Source organism: Arvicanthis niloticus, chromosome 7 (assembly GCF_011762505.2).
Source record: "Arvicanthis niloticus isolate mArvNil1 chromosome 7, mArvNil1.pat.X, whole genome shotgun sequence".
NCBI lineage: Eukaryota > Metazoa > Chordata > Mammalia > Rodentia > Muridae > Arvicanthis > Arvicanthis niloticus.
Genome location: NC_047664.1, coordinates 76,147,028 through 76,167,913, shown reverse-complemented (window position 1 = coordinate 76,167,913; position 20,886 = coordinate 76,147,028).

The window sequence follows — 20,886 nt, the reverse complement described above, 5'->3', positions numbered from 1 at the left end:
TTGTTTACCTGTTGTAGACCACCACCTGTAAAAATCAATCGGAATTGTCAACTTAATGACATTTAGAGTCACCATGGAGGGGGATCTGTGGCCTTGCCTTTGAGAGATTATCTAGATTAGGTAGCTGAGATGGGATGACCACCCTAATTATGGGTGGTTTTAGTCCATAGTCTGGGGGCTGGGGGTTGGAACTGAATAAACAAGAGAAAGTAGCTGAGCACAGGGAGTCATCGATCCTTGCTTCCTGTCTGCAAGTGTCCTGGGGCCAGCTGCCTTGTGCTCCTGCCATGTGTATGTCTCTCTAGTGTCAGGACATGACTTCTCTGCATGATGTGCTATAGACCCTTGATATCTTTCTTCCTGGAGTTTCTGCTCTTGGGTGTTACATGCCCTTAAGGAGGTAAGTAACACATTAGCCTATAACTTTCATGAACACAAAGATTCAGACTACTCATTCTATTATTGCATCTCAGAGTCAGAGCAGCTGGCACAGAGTAGACAACACACAGCCAGTGGGTGAATAAAGGAAGGAAAGAAGGAGGGAGTCTGTTTATAGCCATTTAAGGGACCTGCCTCAGTCAGAATGTGCTCTCTACATTTTCTTGATACCTCATGTTCTTCCTTTTACAAAAGGAACATTGTTTCACTAAGCAAAGGTAGGCAGACTGTAGAGTCTAATGCAGTGGTTCTGAACCTGTGAATTGTGACACCTTTGGGGGTCAAACTGCCCTTTTATATGGGTCACCTAACACCATTGGAAAACACAGATATTTATGTTATGATTCATAACTGGCAAAATCACAATTATGAAGTAGCAAAGAATTATATTGTTAGGAGTCACCACAACATGAGGAACTGTATTAAAAGGTCACAGTATTAGGAAGGTTGAGAACCACTAATCTAATGAATTTTGGATGACTAGTTAAAATGAAGAAGATATAACTAAGCTGAGAAATATTTTCCAGATGTGAGGCTTTTGGGGTTGGTGTTTGGAGTAGACAGATAGCAATGTATTGGGATGTTTAAAGACACAGCGTTTGACCTAGCATGAAACCTGGCTGCTATAAGCAAGTGCTTCTGTATTATCAGGGTTAGGGCCATCAAGAGGGAAGCTGCTTCCCATGATCATAAGGTGGTCAGGCATAGTATTAATGTGTTCCTGTCTGTATCCTCCGTCAGTCAGCTCTTCATCTGGTCCAGATAGGTTATCCCTTTTTGGTACCAGTTTAATTATTCAGAACTTGCTGAATCACCTTGTGACATGTGACCTGTGCACTTACATTGTTGGAGGTTCCCTTTATGAACCAGTGTAAGATCTAAAAGCAAGGAGAGATTTTTCCCTTGCAAATTCCATATATGCTGCTTTCTTGGAGTGAGGCAGGTGAATGATGAAGGACAGGCAAGCAAGCCTTTGTCAGAGAATAATTTTGCTGCTAGCAAGATCTTATTAATGGGAAGCATCTGTTCCAAAAATGGCAGGGAGAGAAGGGAGAGCAAGACCGATCACCTCTGATGCCTGCCTTCTACAGACAAGCGTTTTGGTCACAAGGCAGGCAGTCTACTGCCACTTAGATCACTCCCAACCCAGGTTTCCTCAGGCAGCAGAAGCTGAGGCTGCAGGACTATTTAATTTGGCACAAAGGTAGTCTTCCTTTTTATTTTTAATGAAAATTATTTCCAGCCATTATGTATAGTTTTTAAATATCAGAAGGGCAAGAAGTTGCACACTAGTGGACTTCTGAAAGTCCATACTTTCTCATTATGAGATGCTTTTCTGACAACAGCTGTTAACCTTGGTTGTGTGTCATATTTCCTAAAAAGGGCCTAGAGGAAGGAACATACACACTCAAGTTAGACATATGATGGGTAGGGGTGACGTAGGTTTTAATTCAAGATCAGGAATGACTTCACAATGAAACAAAGATAAAGACGTTTTCTGCCGTGGTGTGTATTTGTTTTAAAGCTTCAAAGGAAAACGTAAATATTTGTTAGCTTATTGGTTCTTTCTTTTTAATTTTAGTGATGTGGCCCCAAAGGGAAACGGTTAGGAACAGGGTCTAGAATGACTTCAGGACATGGAAAAGCAGCAGTGTCTCAGGGTTGAAGAGAACACAGATCTACTCAATACAGTTCTCTCCAACTGTTTCTTGCACTTATAAATAAAAATGAGATTCAGTTCACCAAAAAGTAAATTGATGAAAAAAATATTATGGGCATATTGATTTACTGAAGATTAGGCACAGTGGAAAGAAAGCATTATAATCTAGAAATTGTAATGTGAAAAGAAAAATACTGGATGAAAATTAGGGTGCAATTTGGAAAGAAAATGTAATCTTGTGAATGGATGGCCAGAGCAGAATACGGAGGAGGAGGAGGAGGAGGAGGAGGAGGCGGCAGGTATCAAAGGTGATACTAAAGCCATTGAGGACTCACATCTCCAACATGAAGTAGGTAAAACACACTGAGATTACTGTCCTGCAAGCAGCACACTTTGTATAAGAATTGAAGGACAGGGAAGAGGGCTTAAAGGCATTAGCTGATGAAACTTGGAGTTCTTAGGACATATGATTGGCTCCTACTTGCAAGAGACAGAAAGGCCAGGAAGTTTGTGATAGATGCAGGGATACCAGCTTATGTGGCAAGGTTCTTCCCAAGTGAACATTGTGGTTCTGCAGTCCGGGCTGGGAGATGTTTGGATGCCTCAGAAATGTACAGAAGGAGGTTGGTTTGTAGTGTGGAGATGACGTTTTTGCTTAGTGGGTAGAACTGGGTCAGGAGAAACAAAACAAAGGAGAAAATACCAAGCTAGCCCCTGACTATTCACAGATGCTTGCAGCAGGGAAATAATAAGGAGAATGAGCTTTTATTAAATCCCAGAAACCTTGAATATATGGCCTCATTTGCTCTTGACTGCAATGCTAATGAAACAGAGTTATAACTGCCTTTTCTCCCAAAGAACAGTGAGGCCCAGATAGAAAGTAGTGGTTGATTTTTTTGTGTAGATAGACACTGTGGTACATGTTGAGGAGTCCAGCACTTGAAAATCTGATAAAGGAGGATGTCAAGATCCTGAGATCTACATAGAGAGATAGTGACTCAAAAAAGTTAAAAACATATATCATATAATTGTGATATATATATTATATATATATACATATATATGTATACACACACACACACACACACACACACACATATTTTCAATTGTGCCACAGGATGTCCAGATATGTATTGGTTAAACATTATACTTGGTTTTTTGAGATAATAACAATTCAATCTCTTTGGTAAAGCAGATTGTCCCTCTGAAATACATCTGGACCAATACAATGTACTTCAAGGCCTGAGGAAAGAAAGTAGCTGGCCTTCTCCGTAGATAGAAGAAAATTTCCCTGCCAAATGCCTTTGAACATTAGCTTTTTCTTGCCTTTAACCTTCAAAGGAACAGTGGGTCTTTCTGGATCTTTAACCTGCCAGCATTTAGAATGAAATTGTTCTACTGATGATCCTGCTTCTTATGCCTTCAGATTTGGAATGGAGCTAAACCATTAATTCTCTGGAAGAGGGAGAAGAAAATCGGAGGGGGGAGGAGGGGGAGGGGAAGGGAGAGGGGAAGGAGAAGAAAAGACAGTTGTACATTTGTACCCACAGAGAAGGTGGGGGCATGAGAAAATCCTCTCTTCTTTGCAATCAACAGGCACAGCAGGAAGCTATTTTAAGAAGACCTCAAATCAGCCCCTAGGTTACCCAGAAGGCCAAAGTCCCTCTCTGAACACACCCTGGGAAATAAGGCAAGCAGGCCCACAGAATACCTCTAGATGGTGGTAACTTTTGAGTCAGAACTACACAATCCTCAGTGGGGTGGAAATCTGGTTTGAGCTATTGTCTGCAGGAGACCACAGAGACTAGTGGTTCTCAACCCTCCCATTGTTGCAGCCTTTTAATACAGTTCCTCAAGTTGTGCTAACTCCCAACCATAAAATTATTTTTATTGCTGGTTGATAACTAATTTTGTTACTCTTATGAATCATAATGTAAATATCCATGTTTTCCAATGGTCTTCAATGACCCCTGTGAAAAGATCACTTGACTCCCAAAGGGGTCAAGATCCACAGGTTGAGAACTGCTTACATAGAAACGTTTCATTTACCAAAGAATTCCATGATTCAGCCTTACAAAGGCACTCAGATGCACTGCTAGCCCTTTTGCTCAGACCCGAGAAGGATCAGCAAGCAACATGAGCAGCATCTCGGCTCCCTGAAGGTCTGCCCAGAAGTTTAGCACCAGAATCCAAAGAGAAAGACCACATATAGACTCTCAAGTATCCACCCAGCTTTTTTCTTTCTCTTTTATTCATTTACATATCTAATACATAATGCCAATTTAGTGGACCAGCTTTGGCTTTCTCTGCTTTCTCTGCTGCCTTTTCGTTTTCATTTTTTATTCTTGAAATTAAAGTTTAATTACGATATTTTGCCGTTCCTCCAAGCCCTCCCATATATTCCTCCCATATATCCCTCCATATATCCTGCTTGCTTTCAAATTCATGGCCTTTCCCAATTCAATTGCCATTGCATATATTTGTATACACACATCATCAACTACAACCTGTTAAGTCTATATAATTTTTCTTGTATAAATATTTATACACATAAAGAATACTTCTATGTATATTTTCAGGGTGACTGTCTGGTACTGGACAAGCAATTGGTGTGCTTGTCTCTGGGGAAGACCATTTCTCCTGAAGATTCCTATAAATAGAACACAAAGAAGCCATAGGGGGAAACACACTACCCTAGAACAGTATATAAACTAATGAGGGCCAGATAAGCATCAAATAGTACAAAACCAAGAAAATGGCAGGAGGAAACACATACCTCTTGCTAATAAATACAAGTGCTAATGGTCTTCATTCTCCAATCAAAAGACATAGACTAGAAGATTAAGTTAAAAAAATAAAACCAAAAAACAGGACTTATGTATTTGTGGCCTCCAAGAAATACACCTTATTGGCAAAGATAAAAACAGACTTAGAGTGACAGGATGAATAAAGACATTCCAAGCTAACAGAACAAGAAGACAAGCGTGTAAAGCACACTTGTCTTAATACTGGAATAGGTAAACTACAAACCAATCTTAGTCAAAGAAGTAAAGAGAGTCACTACATACTGATAAGGGAACGATCCATCAAGAGTGTTTTACCATTTTAATCATGTGTATACCAGACATTGGTACCCTCAATTTTTAAAAGACAAACACTATGGGATATAAAGGCACAGACTGATACAGTGCAATAGTGGTTGACAATACCACATTCTGACCATTCAGACCATTGTCATTGTTATATGTCCATTTGACAATATATGTCAAATGGACTTCCCAGACATCTGCAGACTATTCCATTCAAATACTACAGAAAACAGAATCTTCTCAGTGTAGAGAAAGGTGGTCTCTAAAATACACCACCTTTTAGGATGCAAAGCAAATCTTAAATACAAGAAAATTGAAGTGACTTCTTATATTTTATTTTAGTATGACTGAATAAAACTAAAAATCAACAGCAAAAAAAATTACAGAACATACACAAGTTCACGAAAATTCACCCTATCAGACTGAATGAGTTATTGAAATTAAGATGAAAATCAACTCGTAAAGTAAAAACAAAACCACAAGATGTTAGACCCATGGATACAATGAAAGTAGTTCTAAGAAGAAAGTGTGTATACCTAAAAGTGTCTATGTTAAAATATTAAGAAATCCAACATGGTCACTCATTTCTGTAATTTCTGTACCTGGGAGATGGAAGCAGGAGGTTCACAAGTTCAAGGTCATCCTTGGCTGCTTCATGTGCTTGAGCGCTAGGAGAATAAGAATAAGCCAAGCACAAAGCCAATTCATGGAGATAGTAAGCAATACATTAATGAAATGGAAACAACATGAAATAGTACAAATAACTAATGACATGCTATGCCATCCAAAGTGGTTAATCTAAATATGAGTACATACGAACAACATTAAATGAACTAAATATTCATAAAACAAATATACACTGAACTATATGCATGTGTGTTCTCTCTGTGTGCGTAACAACAATAATAACTAAAAGATAAGAAGTTATGAATTTGAGAGGAGGCATGGGATAAATTGAATGGGGTAGGAATGGTATAAACACAGCACCTCACATGAAGTTCTTAAAAATTTAATAAAAAAAAGAATTCATGAAACAAAGAATTGGATTCTTAGAAAAGACAACATCAATTGACAAATTCTTAGTCAAACTATCAGAAAGACAAAAATTAATGAAGTTGTAAATGAAAAGGGGGATATTATTACCAGGTACCAGTGAAATTCAGAAAATTACTAGGATATGCTTGGAAAGCCTGTATGGCAAATAAATTGCAAAATCTACAAGAAATGGAAAATTTTTAGACACATATGACTCACCAAAATGAACCCAAAAGACAAGAGCAACTTAAACAGGTTTGTTATAGACTGAAGCACAGTAAAGAGTCCTGCGACTAAAAAAAGCCTACGTGCAGATGGGTCCATATCTGAATGCTACCAGATCTTTACAGCACTAACAATAAAGCTCCTAAAATAGAAAAGGGACAAACACTGCCAGACTCACTCTATGAAGACAGAACTACACAGATTCCAAAACTAGATAAGGACACAACAAAAGAAGGAAATTGCAGGCGATCTCCTCAGTGACATGGATGCAGAATATAAGCTCAACAAAATGCTTACATGGATCCAACCACACATCAAAGTGAGCATTCCCAACAGCCAAATAAGGCCTTCCTCAGAGATGTAAATAAGGCTTGACTTATGCATGTAGTCTAGCCCATTATTTACCTCAAGGGCAGAAATCACATGATCATCCCAGTAATGTAGAAAAGGCCTTCATTCAACTCCCTTTCATTATAAAAGCCCTGAGAAAACTAACAATGAAAAGAACATGCGTGAGTATAACGAGAGCGAAACCTCAGCCAACATTCAAGGCAAAAGAAGCTTAGAGCATTTGGACGAAAGCTGGGAATGCGACAAGGTGTCTACTTTACACTTATTCAGTATATTCCTTGAAGTCTTAGCTACAGTAATAAGATAAGAGACATAAAAGAGACAAATGAGTCATCTTTATTGTAGAGGATATTATAATCATATTAGTGCACAAATATATATACATATGTATATATGTATATACGCACATGCATATATATTTTTTCTGGTGGAGTCCTTTGAGTTTATATATATTCAAATGAGTCATTCAAAGGACTCCACCAAAAAACTTCTAGAACTTATAAACACTTTCAGGAAAAGTTATCAGAATACAAACCACCATACAAAATTGGTAACATTTTTGTATGCTATGAACCCACTGACAAATCAGGAAAACAACCCCATTCACCATACCTTATTTAAATGGACAAATGCCCTAGGAATAAATCTGTCAAGGAAAGTCAAAGCTCTTTGTGATGAAAATTTTCAAATACTAAAGGAGACACAAGAAAATCGAAAGATACTCCCATGCTCATGATTATTAGAATTAAAGTTGTGAAAATGCCTATATATTAAAATTAATGTATAGATTCAATGTTGTCCTAAAAAAAATTCTAATGACATAATCATATAGTAGCACAAATGACCCTGGAGAGCTGGAGAAATTATAGACAAAAAAATGAACTGTTGGAAATGTCCCCTGATTTCTAGTTATATTACATGATACAAGCACAGAAACAGAGTAAAGCACCCAGAAGCAAACCCATACGACCATACCCATCAGACAGTACTTCAACAAATGGTTCTGGGGGAAACTAGAAGTCCACACGGAAACAAATGAAGCTAGATCACCGTGTCTCACTCTGTATCAGAACTGATCCTCAGTGAATCAAAGACATGACCGTAAGTCCTGGAACTATCAGAAGAAACGCTTCAATCTACAGGTATAGGGGGAAATTTCCTGAAAGGGAGTTCAAAGGCTCAGGAAATAACACCAACTGAAAGTCACAGGGTTGCATGAAATTAAAAAGTTCCCGGGGAGACAATAAAGTGGACTGTGGCCTGTGGTGTGGGAGAGAGTACTAGTTAGCAGTGTATCTGCAGAGGATTAATGTCCAAAATATATAAAGAACTCAAAAAACTAAACATAAAAATGCCAAAAGATCTAATATATAAACAGGCTGACAAAATTAACAATTTTCAAAAGTTAATCAATGGCCAGGTAGTGGTGGCACATGCCTTTAATTCCAGCACTAGGGAGGCAGAAGCAAGGGGATCTCTGTGAGTTCAAGGCCAGCCTGGTCTACAGAGTAGAGTTCCAGGACAGCTAGGTCTACATAAAGAAAACCCATCTTAAAACAAACAAACAAACAAACAAACAATCCCCCCCCCAAAAAAAAACCAAAATAATCAAAGAATGAAAAATGAACATGCAAAACTACTCACTATCCTTAGCCTCAGAGGAAGAATGCTAATTAAAACTACAAAGATTTTATCTCGCTGCGTTCGAGTATGTATTATTGAGGAAAGAAAGGACTAGGACTGGAAGGCTGACTTAGCAGTTCAGAGTATAGACTGCTCCTGCAGAGACCCTAAGCTCTAATGTCAGACAACCAGCTCACAGTCACCTGTAACCCCAGCCTCAAGAGGACCCAACACCTCTGGCCTCTTCAGGCACACACCAACACATAGGCATCTCCCCACCCACACACATAATTAAAAATAAAATACATCTTAACAAATAAAAAGTTCACTAGCTGGGGGAAAATGACAAACACTGCTAAGAATGTGGGCACGAAGAAAGCCTCCTACGCTGCTGCTGCAAGTCCATATTGTTCCAGGCACGTGAAAATCAGTACAAAAGCATTTTATATATCTTTAAAGAATTATAGGATAAATAAGAGAAAATATACAATAGTTTTCCAAATAGACTACAAATAGGATGATCATACTACTTAGCTACACCATACGAGGATATTTATCTGGACAACTCTATGTCAACATGTCTGGGACATACTTGCACATCCATGTTTACTGTAGCACTAATTATAATAACCAAGTTATGGAATCAGTTTATGTGTCCATCAACATATGTGTGATAGTTTGTATATGCATGGCCCAGGGAGTGGCACTATCAGAAGATATGGCCCTATTGGAGTAAGTGTGGCCTTCTTGGAGTAGGTTGTCACTGTGGGCATGGGTTTTAAGACCCTCATCCTAGCTGCCTGGAAGTCAGTCTTCTGCTAGCAGCCTTCAGATGAAGATGTAGGACTTTCAGCTCTGCCTGCACCATGCCTGCTTGGATGCTGCCATGTTCCCACCTTGATGATAATGGACTGTACCTCTGAACCTGTAAGCCATCCCAATTAAATGTTGTCCTCGTAAGAGTTGCCTTGGTCATGGTGTTTGTACACAGCACTAAAACCCTAACTAAAACAATATGACTGGTCAAAAATGTGGATGTTTCCTTTAACTTTTATGTTTCCTTTAACTTTGAGATTTTCATATGATATATTTTGATCATATTTTATTCTATCTCCTAACTTCTCCCGGACCCCTCTTCTACCAATGGAGTTTTATTTAGCCAAGAACATAGTTGTTACTTGCTGGAAAAATTAATGGAACTCTAAGCATAAGTTAGACACCAAAATAAAACTATTGTATATTTTCTCTTCATTCATCCTACAATTCTTTATAAATATATAAAATGCTTTTATATGTATGAGATGAAAGCAGCAAGGAGCTGGGGCAGAAAGAAGAGTGACGGGGGGTGGGGGGGAAGGGAGATGCTTTAAATATGGTCACAGTATGTGATATGTTTAAAAGGATTTGTTTTTGAAACCCAACTCTGTACAACAGTACACACAATAAAAGAAAAGGCAGCAAAACATATTTCATATGTCTTACTTACTTAATAATGTCTAAAAGGATACCAACTGTGAGGTTTAATATTATTTTATATACCACACACATACCAAAACAAAAACTGAGAAATTTAGTTCAGGATACCATCTGTTACAAGACAACATAAATTCAAAGATGTTCAAACTAGGGAAATAATGGATGTTATAACCAAATAAATCTGGGTGTGAGAGGGACGTAGCTCAGTGATAGAGGATGTCCTTAGCAAGCATGCAGGTGGTCCTGGGTTTAGTCCCCAGAACTAAAAGCAAATCAAGCAAATATCATAGTTTGAAGGGAGGCTCACAAGTGTTCTTTAAGGTTAATAGTGAGAACAAATAGTTATACATAGTTACATATATATAGTTAATTTACATTAACTTTCCATTACTGAGTTCACAGTTTCAGATGTAATTCATGGACACCTGGAGCCATTGTTCCCTGGCAGGTGGAAGGGCAAGAGGTACCAAGGCTGCCTTCTTCATAGTGGCCAGGAAGCACAGAGAGATATGCAGAGACTGGAGAGTGGGCATACCCTTCAAGAGCATGGCCAGCAATGGTTTGCCCAAGAAGACTCCATCTTAATAGTCAGTCCATTCAGCTATGAACCCATCAATGGTTTAAGCCATTCATGAGGTTGGAACCCTCAAGACCCAATGACCCAAGACTCAAACACCCAACTCTGAACACCCAGTCTCTGAGAGTCTTTAGGGGGCATTTCACATGCAAGCTCAGCCACCTCTAGCTTCTACACGCCCATCTCAGAGTCATTCTGACACTCTCTTCCATAGTAGAGAACTACAGACCAGATTTTGCAATAAAGTGTTTTTGTTTATGTTTTTAAATAGGTGGAATAAAACAAAGATGTTTCGAATACAAATCTGTTCAATGTTTGTATCTGTTAGCTCTTATAAGGTTTTTTGTTATTGTTGTTTTGTTTTTCAAGACAAGGTTTCCCTGGGTAGCGCTAGCTGTCCTGAAACTTGCTCTGTAGACCAGGCTGGCCTCGAAACCCTGATGCCTGGTTCTCTCGTAAGATTTTTTTTTTTTGTTTTTTGTTTTTTTGAGACCGGGTTTCTCTGTATAGCCCGGGCCGTCCTGGAACTCACTCTGTAGACCAGGCTGGCCTCGAACTCAGAAATCCGCCTGCCTCTGCTTCCAAAGTGCTGGGATTAAAGGCGTGCGCCACCACCGCCCGGCCTCTCATAAGATTTTTAAAAGGATATTTGAGGCAACTCTAGTGTTCTTTACCATCTATCTTCCTTTTTTATTTATGATCATTTCAGAGTTTTAAAGTTATTTATCCATTTAAAAATAAAAACCATTTTTTTTGCAACTTCAGAGACCGTCTTTCTACAGACTGGTCTCATTCGCTGGCATCCTTTAGGCTTGCATCGGGTCTGAAATGTCAGCGTACCTTGACAGCAGCTTCACAGGTGCAGATGTGTACTAACTCAAGGCTGCAGTTTGATGAAGGCCAATGTACCCTCTTTATATGGATATATCAAGCCTCTGGGGCACCCGTGACTCTGAAGCCATGACCAGTCTCCTGGGGATTTTCACATACTCCTCATTGGCCTTCCTCTCTGAAATCCAAGAAACCCTTCCCCACTGAATATTCAGCCGCCCTATTTGCATACATCCTAACAAGAAGAAAATGTTAGAAGCCGACTTAAGTTAGACTGCTGGACAAGAAAGTGAACTTTACCGTCTCAGCAGAACGCATGGCTCGTCCAAGGTCTCCAATATGGCAGTCGCTCAACTCCTTACAAACTGTATTTCCTGAGGGGACATCTGTGCCTTAGGGGTCCAGAGCACCTTAGTCATTTACTGTGACAGGCTCACCTTCTGAACCGGCCTGTGGGGACTTGGCATTTTCTCCTACCGCCCTCAGCTGTTCTGGGCTAACACACGTCCGCATTTTGCTCCATATGTGGTAGTTTCTGGGTAATATTCCTATGCAGGATGGACTCTGGCATTCCTAGGTGACTCATCCCACAAGTCTCACACTGGCAAAATCTCTACCTCTGTGATGCTTTTAAGTGATGGTATAACTGAGAGTTACAAGTTCCCATGGGGGTGGGGCAGAATAAGAAGTGGCTTAGTATTCGGGGGAAGTCATCAGAGAAGCTGCCATTCATGAGAGCTTTTGAACAGAGACCCATAGAAAATGAGGACATGCCAGAGAACATTCCAGAAAATGCAACTGGTGTAAAGTCACATAAAAGTCACACAATAAAAGAAAAAGCAGTAAAACATATTTCATATATATCTTACTTACTTAATGATGTCTCTGACGACTCTGAGATGGGGGTGTAGAAGCTAGAGGTGGCTGGGCTTGCATGTGAAATGTCCCCTGAAGACTCTCGGAGACTGGATGTTCAGAAGTGGGTGTTTGAGTCTTGGGTCATGGGGTCTTGAGGGTTCCAACCTCATCAATGGTTTAATTAGTCACATCTAATCCATGAACATGTGAAGGAAAAACTAGTAGAGGTGACATAGAATTCAGACACAGTAGATACTTAAGTTTTTAAAAATCACTTGACGGGATTAACATCTTTTGGCAAGGGGAAGTGAAGGTATGTGGAATTTTAAACTGAGAAGTTGACATGTTTGATAAATCCATTTGTTTGGTTTATTTGGTTGGTTTGGTTTGGGGGTTTTGGTTTTTTGAGATGGGGTTTCTCTGTGTAGCCTTGGCTGTCCTGGAACTAACTCTATAGACCAGGCTGCCCTCAGAATTCACTGAGATCCACCTACCTCTGGCCTCACCAGTGCTGGGATTACACTCGACATTGCCTCTGCCACCTTCCAGCTATAAATCCAGAATTTTAAAGCCTACTAGTTCCAGAGTAATTTTGATGTTGGGAATAAATACACACCAATGAAGAGCAAGCAACACTGAAGCTTAATCCTCTGTGCAGCTCTCTGCTGTGCTGGTAATGACCAAATTGCTAGAAATTTCACCTGCACCATCGCCTCTTTGCTTTGACCATGGTAATTGTTGTATTTTACTAACATTCATTGATAACAGGGGCTGGTAAAAATAGAGCCTCGGGCTAAATCTTGTCTGCCATCTGTTTTTGTATTGCCTGCTAGCTAAGAATGGTTTTTACATTTTTAAAAGATTGGGCAGTGGGGGCGGGTTGGGAGGGAGAGGCAGAAGAATGATATCTCATGATGTAGATATTTTATGAAATTCAAATTTCACTGTTTTTAGAATTGCCGTTGGAACAGGGCCACTCGTGTTTGTTTACTGTGGTCTGCGCTGGTGCTGAGCTGTTGTGACAGAAATTGTATGGCTCACAAAGCCTAAAATATTTGCTGCCTGCCATCTCCTGGCTCAGGACGTCCTGCTCAGTTTCACACAATGCAGACACAGAGGCCGGCATGCTGCCATGCTTGCCTCTTAGAAGCAGCTTTTACGTATGATTAAAAAAAAAAAAAAGTCAAATCCATTTTAATGCACAATTCAGTGAGTTTTGACAAATGTGACAGTCATGTAATCACCATCAAAATAAACACACAGACTATTTTCGTCACTCTAAAATTTGCCTTGGGATTCGGCAGTTAATCTCTTTCCTTGGCTTTTGCCACCACTGGTGGTCTTTATAGTACTAGAAAAATGAGTCATACGTACAGAATACAGTGTGCAAATACAGCAATCGAATGAGAGTGTGTGCCTTCTTTAATGCATCGTGATGCAGCAGTAGGATGGGCATCACCTGTTTCTTTCCACTGCTAAAGGGTTTTCTGTTATAGGATCATGCCACAGTTTGTGTACCTGCGCATGTGTTGATGAACAGTTCTGTTATTTCCAGTTTGAGCCTCTTATAGTAAAGCTGAAAGGAAGGAACATTTGGGCATAAGACTTCACAGAGACACACGTACAATTATCTATTTAAATTTATTTGTTTACTTAGGGTTTTTTTTAGTGCTAGCTGTTCTTGAACTCCGTAGACCAGGCTGGCCTCAAACTCATAGCACTGCCTCCCGAGTGCTGGGATTGAAGGTGTGTGCCACCGTGTCTGGCTCACATGCTTATATTTCTGTTGGGCACATACCTAGGAAAGTAGTCATTCAGGCACATTGTAGGAGTATGTTTCCAAACTCTTTTTGAGGATGCTGTATTATGAGTTCTTAGTGATGATGTATGAGACATGTAGTCCCTGCTTGCCTCTATCAATGTTTACATTAATTTTATTTATTAATTTTTACTTATTCTAATGGGTATATAATGGCATTTTTTTTTTTTACTTTGAGGTGTACTAAAATGTAATTTATAATTTTTTTTAGTCATTGTCTCAGTATGTAGCCCTGGCTGGCTCAGAACTCATTATGTAGACTATAAAAGTCTCAAATTTGTAGACACCCTCCTGTCTGCCTCAGGAGTGCTGGGACCAAAGGCATGCACCATCATGCCAAGTGATGTATAATATTTTTATCCCTACCACCTAGAAGCATAACTGAAGACTGCAGCATGATTTTTATCCTTTAGCCTTTCTAAAACTTACTTATTAACTATAATGGGATGGGTTTGTTTCTTTTTTGTGGTTCACTTGGAATTTTCTATATAGAAGACCATCTTGCCTGCAAATGCAGGCAACTGGTTGATTTTTTTTCTTCCTTGTCTCTATGCCTTTTACTTTTGCATCTTATTTTGGTCCTGATTAAGACCCAGTGTTGGATAGGATCAGTCGGGGTGGCCATCCTCCCTTGGATGGGAACACTAGAATGCAAAGTACAAACCCCTTAGGGGATAAATAACGTAGCCAGTGCTTGCTGCTCCTGAGTCTTCTCTTGGCTCTACTGTTGCATGCGTGGACATTATTCTCAGGGAAAATGTTCAAATGGCCATTTGGGTTCCTGGAAGCTCCAGGCACGCATCTGACAATCTTCAGTCTAGTTCAAACATAGATGACCTTCCTGCCCTTCAACTTTCAGCTTCTGAGGAAGTTCATTAATATCAGGAGACCTTTCTGTTTGCAACTAAGAACCAACATTGGAGAGGCCATCCTTCAGAGAGGGGTCTGATGATAAGAAACAAGGGTCGGGTGAGTGAGTTTTGAGTTCCAGCAAGAACTGAGACTACCCGGACAATGACCAGAAAGCAGACCAGGTTTCTGACACACACTGACGAGAAGTCAGGAACTTCTGGTTCTCAGAGTGCATGGTGAGTGAAACCAGCTACCGGCTCCATTAGCAACGGGAGCCCATGCTCAACCTCAGCCCTACAAGATGAGATGTAGAGTGTATGAGATGGCCCATGGAGGTTTCAGTGACATCAAATGTCCAGGGAAGAAGAGTTACTGTGCAGCGCCTCAGACCCCACACTAAAGTCTCCTGGACAGATCTTGCTCGTGAGGGAGCATTTTTTTCCACCACGAGACGTGGGAGGAGTGAGCGGGATTCGAACATGCAGAGAGAGAGAGAGAGAGAGAGAGAGAGAGAGAGAGAGCGCGGAGGGACCCGCGCCGTCTGCAGGCCACCGCCTGTTCGCTTGTGAGGGAGCATTTTCAATGATCAATTATTAATAGCAGCTACTTTTTAGATAGCTTCAAAGGCTGGTGGCGTTGTCCTCATTGTGGTTGTGCTTCAAGCTTGTCTCCTCTCCAGAGAAGAGAGGTGTCTGCACATTTCCCAGCAGGCTGGGTGTGAGCACAATGCTTCCGTGATTACTCAGTGGTAGGCTCTACTTTTTCCCCATTCAGTGTTTTCCCACAAAAGGCTTTCTTTGGGGGAAATGTTCTGATCAAAATCCCATATGGTAATATTGCCTCCATTCAGCATTTCTCCATGTAAAAAGTTAATAAACCTTCAGAAAACAGTGTAAAGGGATGTTTTTGCACACAGGCTCACAAAAAGTAATAAAACGCTTCTGTGTAAGAGGAGGAAGTGATTTTTTTTTAATCAGTAAGAGTTACACAACTTTACAACTTTAGGATCCATCTAGATGAAAAATATTGCCACACTGTGAGATCAGCACCAATTCATAATGAATATTTTTTGACCTAAAAGCCACCAAAGGATAAAGAAATTTATGTAATGAAGGTTTTGATTTTTGAGGCTAGCAAAATAAGCTTTTCCAACTATTCATTTTCTTTCTGGTTTCCAAGGAGATTGGGCTTTTGAATATGGAAATGGTGTGGTATCAATTTACAAGGTACGTGAGAGGACGCAGCAAGGTGGGTCCTGCCCAGGGTTATTATTGCACAAAAGAAACCTCAAAAGCAATTTCCCACTTACCAGAAAACCAGAGGCTGTGGGGACGTTGGAAGAGTTAAAACAACATAAATGGATTCGTGTAACCCCCTGATAATTTGTGAAGTTTTATACAGAAAAGTTTTTGCAAAGCACCCATCAGAAAACCCTTGGAAGTATTTACACCTCACACTCTGAGGGCGGCATTGGGCTCCAGCGGGTGTGGCAGGTTCACCTGTGTGTTTCTTCAATTCTCAAGAAATCTGTTCTTAATTTTGAACCCCTCCTTATCCTTTCGCTAGCCAGAGAGAGAGCCGCACCAACAACAGAAGGGACTGTGTGAGAGGAGCTAAGTCTGAAGGGCTGGGGTGTCAGTGATCTTAGTTCTGGCATGAAAAGGAGGCGGGGGCCTCAAGGGGACCAAATCACCGACCATGAAAGCACCACTCACCTTTTCTGCCTTGTCTTCCTTGTTATGGTTTTCTTTCTTTTTGGTGGGTTGGGGGCAAATGAATACCACAGCACGTGTATAGAGGTCCGAAGATAACCTCGTGGGGCCAGCTGTCTCTTGTCACCTTTATGTGCAGGCCAGGACCCAAACTCAGGTCATTAGGGTTATGAAGCAAATCCCCTACATGATAAATCATTTTGTTGCCCTGTGACTTAATTTTTTCTAGTTATCTGTATGTTCTTGTGTGTGTATGTGTGTGTATATGTGTGTATGTTGTGTGTATGTGTGTATGTTGTGTGTATGTGTATGTATGTGTGTGTATGTGTGTATGTTGTGTGTATGTGTGTTTATGTGTATGTGTGTATGTGCGTGTGTATGTGTGTATGTGTGTGTGTATGTATGCATGTGTGTGTATGGGGTTGTTATGCACACATGAGTGCAGTTGCTGGTGGAGACCAGACAATGGAATTAGATCCCCCTGGAGCTAACACTACAAGAGGCCACCAGGGTAGAGACTGAACTCGTGTCCTCTGCAAGAGAAGTATGTGCTCATAGCCACTGGGACAATGCTCCAGCCCCCATACATGTTCTAAATATATCTTTGTTATCTCCAGCCCCTCTCTTACTTCTATCAGGGGTGTTTTGATTTTTCTCTATCTTTAAATACACTGTCAAAAAATGAACTCCATTTCTTTGGTTTAAGTGGAATAGGGAACAGAAATGTACGGCCCCATCCTTGGTAGTGAAAAGCATTGGCTTAACTCACAAGGAAGGACCAGGATGTTTGTTAAGGCTTTTTCACTGTGACTTGGGTACACAAACCTAGAAAAGGGTAGGATCTTGCTGGCTTAGTTGTTTTTTTGGTGTCAATAAAGGGAAGATTCTTTCCATCAGTAGCGAAGACCTATTCCACAGCATAGCCAAAGAGGAAGCATCCTTCTTCCCATTCCAACGCAGATATCCTGAGTGATACACACCTCTGTTCTCAAGCATTGATTGTGCTTTTATATGTCCTGTGTGTTCTTATGTCCGGTATGCCCTTACGTCCTATATGTTCTTATATTTTGATGTAGCCAGTGGAAGCAAACACACTGGCTGGTGACTCAAAGTAGGATCACAAAGTATTTGAAAGAGGAATTAGAGCCCTGAATCAGGACAAACGAACTATATACTACATTGGGTGGCTCCTAACCTCCTTCCCCCAGTATACATATGTTAACATCTCTTGATCAGGGTCATGCCATGGTTTAATTGACAGCCATTCTCCTGTCTTAGCTGTACATGAAATAGCATCTTTTAATCAATGCCATCCAATGTTCACTGAAATGTAGACAGTCTGAAGGCACGGGAAGGTCAAAAGGAGAACAGAGTAGGAATAGCAGGTTGTAGAAGTTTGATCTGGTTTTTCCCCCGGAGCCCCATGCTCCCAGAAATAAGATTCAGACTCAAAATATATTTTGGGATAACAGAATATATCAGAATATATTCTGAGATAAAAAGAATTCTGGAATAGAGCCAGGCACGGGAGATTTGCCCAGGAAAATGGACATGGTACCTGACCATAGGAAACCAGCAACTTGGCAGAATGCAGGTTGAAATATATGGGTTACATATGATATGATGTAGTCAGAGAAGAGCCTAGCTATGTGGCCAAGGTATTTGTAAATATATTTTGGATCTGAGCTATTTCTGGGAGCATGAGGCTGAGAGTAAGAACCAGACCGAAGTCTCCAAAAGATCACACTAGTAGCAGAGGAAATACCAGGGATCGAACCCTTAACCCTGAAGGAGGGAGGGGATGCTGAAGCTGTGCTGAGTGTTATTTTGCTTTCAGAGCTGGAGAACCCCAGCTTCTGTTGCCAGCTTAGACAAGTTGCCTGGGGGAAACTGTTCAACTCTGGGGCCTTTGTGTCCTGGCATAAGAACTGACGGACAGCTCAGTAGCTTGGCTGCTCCTCTGGACTGCTCTGAAAGCTAAGGGCTTGACAAGCCACTGGGAGTGTTGCTCGTCTCACCTGCACACCTTCGATTCAGAACTATTACTGGGGCACTGAGAGCATTTCGAACACCTGTGCCCAAGGTACCCCTCATCAGAAGCCAAATATCCTTCATAGCCAAGCTCCTGAACGCTCATGAATTACATTGGCAATACATTTTTCTTCCTTCCTTCCTTCCTTTCTTCCTTCCTTCCTTCCTTCCTTCCTTCCTTCCTTCCTTCCTTCCTTCCTTCCTTCCTTCCTTTTTCTGCCTAAGTTTAATTGCTCAGAAACAGCAAAGGGCACCGTGGCAGCTACAACCCAAATGGCTCTGCAGGGCTCCCCACTGTGCCCTCCATTTCTGTGTTCAAGATTTGTCTCCACTCAGAATTAACGAGAAGAAGGAGGAGAAAGTGGAGGAAATGCTAACTAGCGGTGTCACCATATTACAACAATTAAGTTCAGTTTCCACCGTGGCCGAATACCCAGGTGCATATTAACCGGGACGTTTATGGCAGTGTTTTTTCCTCAAATGCCTTTCGGTTGGTTTATGGGGTTCCCAAATCCCATATCCTTGCAGCCTTTTGGGGGAAGAAAAAATCTAAGTTTGGTTGAGACATGTTGGCAAGGCATATTCTTCTATTTGTTAATGTTTAAAAATCAGTTCAGTTGTAAATCATGTCAGGTATGGTACAGTGTGTGCCTGTAATCTCAGCTCTTAGGAGGTAGAGACTGGAGGGTCAAGGCTCGCCTTGGCCACATACTGAGTTTCAGAGCAGCCTGGAGTCACATGAGACCCTTTCTGATTTGAAAGAAAGAAAGAAAGAAAGAAAGAAAGAAAGAAAGAAAGAAAGAAAGAAAGAAAGAGAAAATAACTCAAAATCAAGCTGATGAAGGGATAAATCACAGGAGTCTGTCTGAAGAGCATTTCATGCTTCTAATTCTATTATTCATTCAGCAAGTGACTTTTTTATTTTTTAATTTTATCTTGTGTGTGAGGGTATTTCACCTGCATGCCTGTCTGTGCACCATGGGTGTGCCAGCGGGCATTTTTTTCTTCAGTGTGGCTTCTGGATACTTGCTCAGCCTTGTCCGATGTGGGGTTACAACAGCAAATAATCTGACCAAGCCAGTTTTTTTTTTTTGTTTTGTTTTTTTTGTTTTTTTTTATAAAACTAAATAAAACAAAGCCAAGTCCCTGGCTTTGTGAGGCTTCCGTGAGGGTGGGTGCCTGTGGCTTCCACCCTCCAGCACCCCTTCCTACTGGCCTATGTCAGAATCCTCTGGGGTGCCTTGGGGCTTTGTGCTGGCATCAGGATGGCTGAATCAGAGCAGGAGCCAGAGCTGGGGAGAGAGCTCAGGCATTAAAGACTCGGGGCGATGTGGCCTTGTCACAGAGTTGCTCATAGCTACAAGCCGAGAGAAGGCCTTAGTTTTGACAGTGCTTCAGGGCTTGAAGTTGCTGAGATGTAAAACTCATGCTGCCTGCTCTGCCACCAAGCACATCCTTTCCTGAAGATATCTGGAAAGCCTGGGCTACACTACTAACTTCTTCCCATCCTTTAATATATGTTCCTGCTCTATGTACTCAGGTTTCCTCCACTTCATGTACAAACCATGAACACAGGGAACACTGTGAGAGTAGCACTACATTGAAACCTATGTGCAGGGTACCAGCTGGGCCTCGGGCAAGATACAGCATCCTCTTTATCTGTCTACAAGGGACATGAGCCCATCCTCATGACATCTTGTATAGGGGGAGCGATATAAACAACAGCCTTCTTTCTGTCTTGTCCTTTCTCTACCACTAAATTGCCACGTTGGTGCCCTGGCAAACTTATCTGACCACTGAGGTCAATGATCATGGGGTTCTCAATGGAGGAGTTAGAGAGAAGACTGAAGGAGCTGAAGGGTTTGTGGACCCATGGGGAGAGCAACAGTACCAACTAACCAGAGCTCCCAGGGTCTAAACCACCAGCCTGGGAGCACAGAGGGAAGGACCCATGGCTACAGCTGTATCAGTAGGGGAGGATGGCCTTGTTGGACAAAGATGGGAGAGAAAGTTCTTGGTCCTGTGAAGGCTGGATGCCCCAGTGTGGGGGAATTCGTGGGCAGGGAGGTGGGAGTGGGTGGGTGGGTGTGCATCATCATAGAAACAGGAGGAGGGGGGATGGGATGGGAGGTTTCTGGATGGGGGGACATGGGGAAAGGGGATAACATCTGAAATGTAAATAAAACATTCAGTTAAAAATTAATTTAAAAAAAGAAAAGAAAAAACTTGGGGGGGGGGGGTGGAGGTGGAGGGATGGAGTTCAAACAAGATTACTCTGGTTACAAGGAATCTCTATTTGGATCAGAATC